Here is a 10,797-nt window from a genome sequence, read left to right on the forward strand (position 1 = left end):
ATTCTTCCAATTGGAAGAGTCCGTGGCTGCCATCAGAATAGCAAAGAAACGTCAAGATCACAAAAGCAGGCACATTTTCCCTGCCTCCTGTACATGACCCACTTTTCTACCCATCCACCTGCTTCAGCCACATCAGGCCCAATCCTAGCTGCCAGATTCCAACTGAGGCAGGCCTTCAAATTGCCAGGAGATTGCTATCCAAACTGTCACCTTGTGATCTGAAGAAGAAGGAATCATGTAAGTAACTGACAGTACCTGAGCGAGCTCTCATTTGGATTAAATCGAGATCTTTAAATATTTATACAGTTCTGGTATTTAAAATAGCCAGCCTCTGCCCTGCATGTGGGCTGTTGAAATATGGGTCTGGTGGATTCTAAATGGAACACATATCTGAACAGTCATATATTTTGTTTGGACATGAGAGTGTGTGTGACAATGTGAGTGTGTGTGTGTGTGTGTGTGTGTGTGTGTGTGTGTGAGAGAGAGAGAGAGAGAGAGAGAGAGAGAGAAGTTGAAAAACCTACTGCTGCATTATGTAAAATATCCCAAGGGCTCAGTATAGAACATGACTGGAATGAATGGCGGCTGAGAATAACTTCTTTCTATCTCATTAGATGGTCTGAGTTTTGAAATCTGCTCTAAGAGTGTGGTAAAGTGTGCAGTGTTGTAGATTAATGCACTGAATACATTTCTACAGTTCTTGATGTGTTTCATAAAAGGTCCATTTCAAAAGTGTGCTGTATTATAGGTGAACACTCTCGGTAAATAATCTTGTTACAGAAACCTAAGCAATTTTTACAAGGCGTATTTCTGGCTGACTGAACAATTTATTCTCCAGATGTCACATTGTATTTTTCCAATATAAAATGAAACAGCTTTTTTTTTCTTTTAAGGCGACTGTGATGCTTTGTCTGAATCTAGAACAAAGGATCTCCCGTTAAGGAGACTGATGTGATGTTAAAGCCCATCACTTCAAAATTAACACCACACCTGGGAGGAGAGGGCAGCACTATCAGTGAGGAGCTTCCCTACTATGGAATGACACTTGACAATTGGGCAGGACAGTCCCTTGGGTTATCCAGTCAGAGAAAACTCATCAGCTTCTTGAAAAACCAAAGAGAGCCCGAGAAAGGGGTGTGGAGTGTGAGCAGGGAAAAAGAGGGGACAATAGGAAAAGGTAAAAAGAAAAAAAAAAGAGGAGAAATAGATATAAAGGTCGGATAACGAGAGGAGATGGAGATGTAGACAAAAGCAGAAGAGCAGGTACAAAGGAGACAAAGGTGAAGGATAAGACAAATAGTTTTTAAAAAAAGGGGAATTGGGTGGAAGAGAAAGGAACTACAGGGAAATACACAGATTCTGTCTTCACAAGAGGCAATTTTTACTAAGGTTTCTCTAAAATGTTAAGTAGCTTAATAATACGGAGTTCTCTCAAATAAAGTAAAATAAAATTAAAAAAAAAATAATACAGAGTTCTATGATCAAACAATTTTGGAAAACAGCAAATTCTACATACCCTCTATTCCTGGGAGATTCACAACATACCTCAGTCTGTACTCACGTCTCTAGTCTTGCTAGAGAGAAACCTGTTCAGCTTCATGTAATCCACTGTTTTCAAGCTTATTTGTACTTTGTGACTATGATCATGTTGTTTGAACACATTCTCTAAAGGGTTCTACCACAGACATTGCATTATTTCTACAAAGAATAGACCTCCACCTCCTCTGCATCAATATCTGTAAACCAAAACACACTCCATGGACTGATACAACTTCCATGATGGGCAAGTATTGGGGGACCTTTATTTCTCAATGTGGGATCGAATACTGACAAGGTATATCAGCCAGCCTTGGCTACATAAGGCTTCAAAAACAAGCAATCCACAGCATATAGGTTTATGAAGATTCATTTCTCACCTACTTTGTACATTTAGCAGCAAAGCTGAGGCTCATAGTTCTGCTTTGTCTGTCTCCACAATCCAAGATCCAAGTCTCCTGGCACAGCAAACAAAGCAATTTGAAACAGTGATATGCAAGGACTTCTGAAGCCTACCCACTGGTTTTGCAGATCACATACCATTCAGTAGGGCAAGTCACGTGACCAAGTCTGATATGAAAAGGGCAGTGAAGTACCCTTCTGCAGAAAGGCACCATACTGCAAATCACACATGGGTTGGGAAAACAAATCCCTTCCAGGGACAAGAGTAAATTACGAGAACCATAACAGATCTGCTTCACAGAGGTTAGCTCTGTTCTACTGGCATGTCTGGTGGTAGCTCCTTAATCTAGATTTGACCAATTTATGGCCCTAGAAGGTGGGTAAACATTAGACTCTTGTCTAGTAGGTTGGAAATTGTGCCGTGGAAGATGTGTTAGTACATTTATGACTACATTAAGAAATTCAAGCCGGGTGCCAATGGCTCATGCCTGTAATCCTAGCTACATAGGAGGCTGAGATCTGAGGATCATGGTTCAAAGCCAGCCCGGGCAGGAAAGTCCGTGAAACTCTTATCTCCAATAAACCATCAGAAAACCGGAAGTGGCACTGTGGCTCAAGTGGTAGAGCCCTAGCCTTGAGCTGAAGAGCTGAGGGACAGTGCCCAGGCCCAGAGTTCAAGGCCCACGACCGACAAAAAAAAAAAAGGAATTCAGCACATTAAAAAACAGAGTATATATTAGAATCTAGGTGCTCATAGATTACAAAAATCTTTGCATAGCAAAAGATTTCTAAACAAGAGTGCATCACATTGGGTTGTGTTTTTAATTCCATGGTTTAGATTGAAGCATATGGAATTACCATTTTGAAGTTAAAATGTTGCCTACCAGCACTTTCAAAACTAATTCAAAACTTCAGTTTATATACAACAGCTGTTATGTCCATCCGCAAAGATGGACAAAGATTTCATCTTTAAGAAGGATTCTAAAGTAGGATCTAGGCTCAGTAGAAAAGACTATTTTGATGACCAAGTGCTGTTTACTATGGGATCAGAACATTTGTACTGGGCATGAATTTGTCATCCCTGGTCTCTGCTGGGTGATCCCTTATCTCACCCTCAGTCTGCTCAGGGATCCACACACCAAACTCAAAGGATTTCTGTTATAGGACAAAAAGCACCCTATCATGGACCACCCAAAACTCCCCCACCTGGAAAAAAATACCTTCAGTTTGGAGAGCTAGGAACGAAAATAAAAACCTCTTAAAAGGAATTTGTACTATGAGTTGGGAAGGCCAATAAAAAGTATCCTGGTAACAGCAGCTACCTTGGAGTTGCCACTTGAGCTGTCTTCTATGGCCAAAGATTTGCTCCTGCATGCTGATCAGGGCTTTGCATTGGCTGTTCCCTTTGTCTAGAATACCACCCCATACCTATATTTCTCATTCTTTTCTTTCTTTAGGTACCTACTCAAATGTTGCCTTTGCAAAGAAGCCGTTCAGTATCTCCTGAGTTACTTTACTCTGAGACACTTGAGGCCATCTGGTAGGACATACACACTTATGTAATAGATATTTGTTACATGAAGATACATGCATGAATGAGGTCAGACCAGGAACACTTGTGGCCCAGAACAGGAACACCTTGGAGAACTCTTTCTCATATAGATTCATTGCTGAAAATTCAAAACAAAGTGTTCAAAAGATTCTGAATACATGATTTCAAAGCTATATACTACAGTACTAAATCTGTGAAATTAGAGTAAATAGTCAAAAAGAGGTACTCTAACGTTAGGAATCCTTGCAAAGAGCCAACAATAGAACCTTCAAAGGAGGAAAAATACCAAATGATTGAAGTAGAAGATAAATGATAAAGATAGCCTCATCTCAGGGGACAATGAAGAGCTCAAAAATGAAGAGATAAAAATGACAGGAGGGCAGACTTGGGAGATTGACTGACATGTAGAAAAGAATTGTCAAAAAAAAAAAAGAAGAGAAAGGTTTTCTGAACAATGTGCAAATAAAAATGAGTAGTTCTTAAAAACTAATGTCATGTGAAGATTTACTATGTTCCAGTCACTAAGTCGTCATGCATCTTCTCAGATAATCTCCCCAACCCCAGGCCAGGATGTCCAGGTACTGTATCCATGTCAAAGGTGAGAAAATGGAGGTCAAATGAATGGTGCAAGGTCGACACCTACAACATTAGCAATCCCTACAACTAACAGCAGCCCATCCCTCAGGGAACTCTTCAGGCTTTGGATTGCTTTTCCTCCACAGGTGGAGACGATTTTCACTGAGCCATTCCCTCCTCACACCACATTGCCTCCAATCTCATAGCAAAGGCAGAAAGGTAGAGTGTGTGTCCAAAGTGTAGTGCCGTTTAGAAGTGTAGCTTCTGGAATCAGCTTAAACTTGGATCCTAGTTCTGTCACTCCCTTCCTGGATAACCTTTTGCACACTAACTTATCTAGGCTTCAGCTTCTGTATCAGAAAAAAAAATTAGTAATAATCAACTTAGAGAGCTCATAAAATGATTAAATAAGTGGAGATACATGAAAATCCTAAGATTGGTGCCGGGCATTTAGAAAGCCAATACTCTCAATAAATGTTAGATTGTATCAGGTCTGTGGACCTTGATGGAGCTCTGGCCCCCAAATCTTGCATCCCAGGTGCCAACCAAAAGCAGTGTTGCATGCAAAACTGCTGCCACAGGAGGTTTCATCCATGTTTAACTGGTTTCTAACTGAGCCCACTTGAAACCCCTCCATCGTGGGCTAGGACAGGCCCTCTGCAGCCTGCTCTCTCTCTCCTCGGGCCTTCTGCTGGCCTCTCCCCCTTCACACCGTTTAGTCAATGCCATTAATCAAAATCCTATAGCAGAAAGCGCATGCATAAGTCCCACACATTTATTGCTATGGCAACAATTCAGGCACTTGTCCCAGTGTCAAGCTATATCAGTGGAGATAAATTCTATTGTTTTCACAGTGACAGTTTTCTCTGTGTTGGACTTAATCCATGGAAAAATATAGCCTTTCTCCTTATTTAAGAGAGTGAGAGAGAGCTGGAAAGAAAGAGAAAGTGACCTCTGGGTTTCTTACTCGGTGCATTCAGGACTGAAACCACGTTTTTTCCTTTCTTTTACAATTGAAAGACATTCCATGGTTTGTAGCAGTGTCGGATGGATCAAACTGACCAGCAGCATCCCTCATAACCAAGTTCTTCCTCTTCAGCACCTGGAGTCCAAGGAGGTCCAAATGCATTCAGAGATTTGTATAGTCCTACAGGGCAACAGTGGTCACTGTCTTGGCTTGTCCCAGGGCCCAGCTCTTTGACACACTGGGTGAATTCAACCCAATACCTCAGCAAACAGTGATGGTAAACAAAAGTGGGCTTGCTCTTAATGAGCATGTGCCTCCCCCTGGCAAATAGCATCTCTCACCCAGAGAGATGACCTCTTCTGTTTTGTGAGATTGCAGGAAGGGTCGTTTCCACCATTCTCCCCATGAATCTTGGTGTACAGCCTCAGAAAAAGCCACAGGAGCCTCAAAATCTGGCTTCTCTCTCTTATGAGTTGGAGCCTTATCACACGCACCCTCAAACTTCCCAAAGGAGGTGATTTGTCTTTTATATGTGTCTTGCCTACCGCCCCCCCGCCTTTCTTTGCCGAATCTCTTCCTCATCCTTTGTACTGGAATTAATGTGTAAAAGCAGGATTCTCACAGAGTCTAGAGAGCCTTTGGAGCATGGTGTATGCCCAGCACTCCGCTAGGTGATCAAGAAATAAGAGACATAGGAAACATTCTTCTCAGCATACTAGACTCTAGTGGGAAAAGCACTAGTATCTTTTCTTTCATTCTTTGTCATCAATGTTACAGAGTCTACTCTGTGCCAGGCACTTCCCACACACTTGTGTGTAAGTTTCTTCCTGCTGCTGTAACAACTCACCACACACTCAGTGGCTAAAAGCAACACAAGTTAGTGTTCTGGAGACAGGAAATCCAACTGGGGATAGAGAGGGAAGGTTTCACTAGGCTAAGTCAGTCTTTCTAAAGCTCATTTCCTTTGCCTCTTTCAATTTCCAGGTCATCCTCCTTGGCTGGTGGTCCCATTTTTTTTTTTTGTCTTCAAAGCCAGCAACTTGGGTCTGAATCTTTCCAACAGAGTCATCTCTCTGGTTCTTTTTCTTTCTTTCTTTCTTTCTTTCTTTCTTCCTTTCTTTCTTTCTTTCTTTCTTTCTTTCTTTCTTTCTTTCTTTCTTCCTTTCTTCCTTCCTTCCTTCCTTCCTTCCTTTCTTTCTTTCTTTCTTTCTTTCTTTCTTTCTTTCTTTCTTTCTTTCTTTCTTTCTTTCTTTCTTCCTCCTCCTCCTCCTCCTCTTCCTCCTCCTCTTCCTCCTTCTTCTTTTGTTCTTCTTTTGGTTCTTTTTGTACCAATCCTGGAGCTTGAATTCAGAGATTTAGCATTGTCCCTGAGATTTTTGCTCAATACTAGTGCTCTAGCACTTGACCCACAGCTTCACTTCTAACTTTTTTTTTTTTGAAATTGTTGGAGATAACGCTCTCACAGACTTTCCTGCCCAGGCTGGCTTCCATACAAGATCCTCAGATCTCTGCCTCCTGAGTAGCTAGGATTACAGGCATGAGCCACCAGCACTTGGCCCTTCCATTTTTTAAATTCCTTTTGTAATCCCACTGGCTACGCCCAGACAATCTAGGGTAATCTCTTTAAAGCCTGCTAGCAGCTTTAATTCCACCTACACACGTAATTTCCCTTTGCTATGAAAGATAATACATTCAAAATTCCCAGGGAAATGTTTGGGTATAAGGGAAGCATTCTGCCATCTACCACATGTAAGTTTTGAAACAACCCTGTGAAATGAGGATTATTGTTTTTATTTTACAAATGAGAGTCTTATCTAGGGCCACACAGCTAAATAAATAGAATAGGTGGACATGGAACTCGGGTTCCTGAAAATTCCATATTCTGTTCCTCAAAGACAACAATACTTCCCTCATTTACACAAGCCATAGCAATCATTGAGCACTTACTGTTTGCACCTCTGCCAGATGTGCACATTGTGGGAGGAGATCTGAAAGGAAATAAGGCAATTGTCCTGACAGAAAGACAGGACATGGTATCATGAGGTTGAGAGTCAAGCCATTCCTGAGAAAGAAGGAACTAGGGGCTGAGGTAATCCAGGGCAGCTTCCAAGAGGGGCTGGGGCTGAGATGGGATCAGAGAAGTTACAGTAAAATAGTCCCTTTCCTCCTGGACACTTGGATCTGAATATAAGTGAAAGATGCCCTTAGCAATTTGAGGAGCCTCTCCCAGGGTGGAAGATATGATCCTTAATAATTCTAGAGTCCAGAGTTTCAACTTCCAATGCATCTTCAGCAAATTTCCACCCAGGTCATTTCCCATTAGACCATGAGTAGGAATTGTGTATTCTGCCAATCAGGCATGGTGAGAGGGATGGTGCAGCTCTATGATGTTGGATCCTGAACTTGCCTTTTACCAGTGAGGCACAGGACTGACGTCTTCTTTGTGTTTTTGTTTTCTTTTGTCTCCTTGTTCAGTTCTCTAGGACCAGGGTTCTGGCAGAGCCCCAGTCATCATCCTGAGACTTGTGCTGTCACCCACCTGTCCTGAGATACTGTCTTGGGGAGGGAAGGTCCTGTGCTCCTCTTAGAAACAAAGTTGATATCACAAAGAGGAACTCTTCATCTAGTTCAAGGTGCTAGCACCAGGTGAAGGAAGTGATAGGGTATCAGGAAGGGGACTTTGCAATGGCATTTTCTCAGCCCTGAGAAACTTCTCTGTGTGAATGATGGAAGAGTGGTGACATTTAAAGACTAAGGTTTTTGGTATAGTGGATAAGCCTGAAAAGAGGCCTAGAGAATGTTGAAAGGAAACAGATGTGAGGTGGAATGAGAGATGGAGGGAAGAGGAAGGGGGGAATGGAGAAATGGAGGCAGCGGGGTAGTTAGGACAACTAGTCCTGAAGGGAGGGCAGGGTTCACTGGAAACCATACAGTTTCTAGGTTGGAGGTATCTGGGAAAGCCAGGAAAGAGTACTTGGATATTCCCTTGGATACTGGGACCATCAACCAGTATCTCAAACACATTGGGGCAAAGGAGGATAAGAAGTGGAATGGCATCTCTGGGGTCCAGTCTTGGGTGTGATACAAAGTGGAATAAAATTGACAAGTAGGCCAAGAGCCAGTGATTCAAGCCTGTAATCCCAGGGACTTGGGAGGATGAGATCTGAGAACTTCAGTTCAAAGCCAACCAGGACAGGAAAGTCCATGAGGCTCTTACCTTCAAGTAACTGCAAATTTTTTTTAAGCCAGAAAACTGTGGCTCAAGTGTTAGAGCACTAGTCTTGAGCAAACAAAAACAAAATACCAAGCAAATAAACAAAAAACCTTCAGAGACAACACTCAGGCCCTGAGTTTAAGCCCCAGGACTAGTACCAAAAAAAAAGTGACAAGTAGATCTCAGAAGGTCTAGAGGTTTGGGGTAAGAAGTAATAATTGGACTTACATCCAGATCAGTCTTAGAGAAACTACCAGAGCAGATATAACTGGACTATAAAAGATGGAAGCTCAAATGTTGTTGTGAGGGTTTATTTGTTCTTTGCTAGATATCTGTTGCATGTCCTGTAGTTGTACACATCAAGAAATAGGAATCTTTTACACTGCAAAAACACATGGGCCAAAATTCATTAAATGGCCAGGACACTTCAGATCTCACAGCAGAACTTAGGGACAGGCTGGAAAAGAAAACCGAGGATGCTGAAGTTGAGCTTGAGGCAGACTGTCACCCCTGCAATGCCATGCAGAGGCCTCTAGTCCAAGGCAACTCTCCCAGTGTTGGCTGATTACACTCTGTCAAATCCCTGCACTCTGGAAAATGCACATCATCTTGTTCCATCCTGATTCTCTCCCTGTATTATTTACTTATTCATTTTTAATTGGCTTATTTTTCTAGTTAAATTTATTTAAAAGGGAGATGTATATCACCATTATCACTGGGAAATGAGTGTCATCATCAAGAGAAGCTAAATACAAAATAAATACCCTGGAAATGAACCAAGGCGATCAAGTGACAAGAGCTTACGATTTCTGCTAAAGGTATACTGTCTGAGATCTGGTGTCTGTTGAATGAAGAGCAATTCATTAAGAGCAGTAGAGAATTAGCTAAAAAAAGAGCTCCTTCAAATAGAAACTTCCTCCATGGGGCAATTGAGAGGGCTGAGAACAGATTGAAATGGAAATAACTTTTCTTATTGTCAGATTCCATGCTGCATCTTGGTATAATATCTACAGAGATTTCTCAGAGGCCCAGGGACTGTGTCCAATATTTATGAAACTATGCTGAAAAATGTTGCCTTAGCCAGAAAGCAGTCCAGAGTAGGGTTTACAGACTAGAGCTCTACTAGAGAGTATTTCATGAGGGCATCAAGCGAGGAAGGAGATGGGAAGTAAGCAGGAAGGAAGGGAAAGCCAGTGGAAGGAGCTTTTTACTGACCTGGCCATGGGCTCATAAGAAACCCAGCCCATTGTCTAGCTACCCGAGACACCTCAAGCAACTCTAGGACCATTACTTCTTGGAACTGTCTGCCAGAAGGAAGGATGAGGAACTTACCTGCAATGTTTTCCTCTCTTCTCTCACTGGACAGAGTTTGTGCCACAAGTACTTGCTTCTCCTTCATCCTGATTTGTGTCACTCCCTTGAACTCTTGGTCCTGTCTAGTTAGAGGTGGAAACAAGCTACAAGAACAAGCCCAAGAGGCCAGGCTGAAACACTGCATCATGTGCAGGAAGGCTAAGGGTCAAGAGTGTCAGATGAGGTGACAGTGGCTGTGGCTGTACGGTAACAGGTAGTGATAGCCATGTGGGAGAGCCCATCAGATGCTGAGGAGCTGAAGACGCAGCAGTTCAATCCCTCTGTTCCCTCTTTTGTGGAGCCAGAGAACAGACAGGTGCTGCTGGAGACCTGTGATTCTGGAGGCCAACTAGGAGCAGGCAAATCCAACCAGCCATGTCGACCAGTGCCTATGCTGGTGTCAGTGAAAGTCAACAACTTACTGAGTTAAGAGGGACACCCAGGACAAGAGGAAATGAGGAGATATTGATCAAGTGTAATTCAGAAAGGAGGAACATATTCATTTTTCTACAGACTGCTGTAACTGGGAATTTCAAGAATGGGACTACCAAAATCACCTCCTCTAACCCCTCCATTTCCTAGCAGGGGAAACTGAATCTTAGAAATGAAAAGATCTGTGCTCACAGTTATAGGCAAAGAGGGAATTTGAACCCAGCTTCTCCCTAAGTCCAAGGCAAGTTCCACCCTGGTACCTAGAAGAACGGCTTTCTCTCCCCATGAAATAACACAACACTACTCACATCTAATAACATCTCTAGCCTAATGTTTTTAATGTAAACTTAATACTAAAGCTTCACAACACAGAAGCAAGAAATCAAAGCAGTAAACTTGTGTTTATTCTATTTCTAGCCTATCATTTTGTCCAAAATATCTAAGAGCAATATGCATCGGTTTAAACTGTACATTTTTAATATTATGAATACACATAGTGTGTATATAAATGCACACACACATGGAGGCAGTTTTTAAATTGTCAAATTATACTTGATCACAGGCTAGTCTCTTTCACTTATCTCAATGACTGGAAAACCATTCTTTAGGCAACTTCACATGATGCTGCCTGGCAGGTTTATGTTAGGTTTTTTTGTTTTGTTTTGTTTTGTTTCCCATTTCTTAACTGACATTTTGAAATGAGCATTTATTTTTTTTCTTTTTGTGAAACTCTTTTGTGAAAATGAAACTATGTTTGCATAACAA

The sequence above is a fragment of the Dipodomys spectabilis genome, unplaced genomic scaffold (genome assembly GCF_019054845.1).
Source record: "Dipodomys spectabilis isolate Male_0828 unplaced genomic scaffold, ASM1905484v1 ptg000165l, whole genome shotgun sequence".
In the NCBI taxonomy this organism is placed as follows: domain Eukaryota; kingdom Metazoa; phylum Chordata; class Mammalia; order Rodentia; family Heteromyidae; genus Dipodomys; species Dipodomys spectabilis.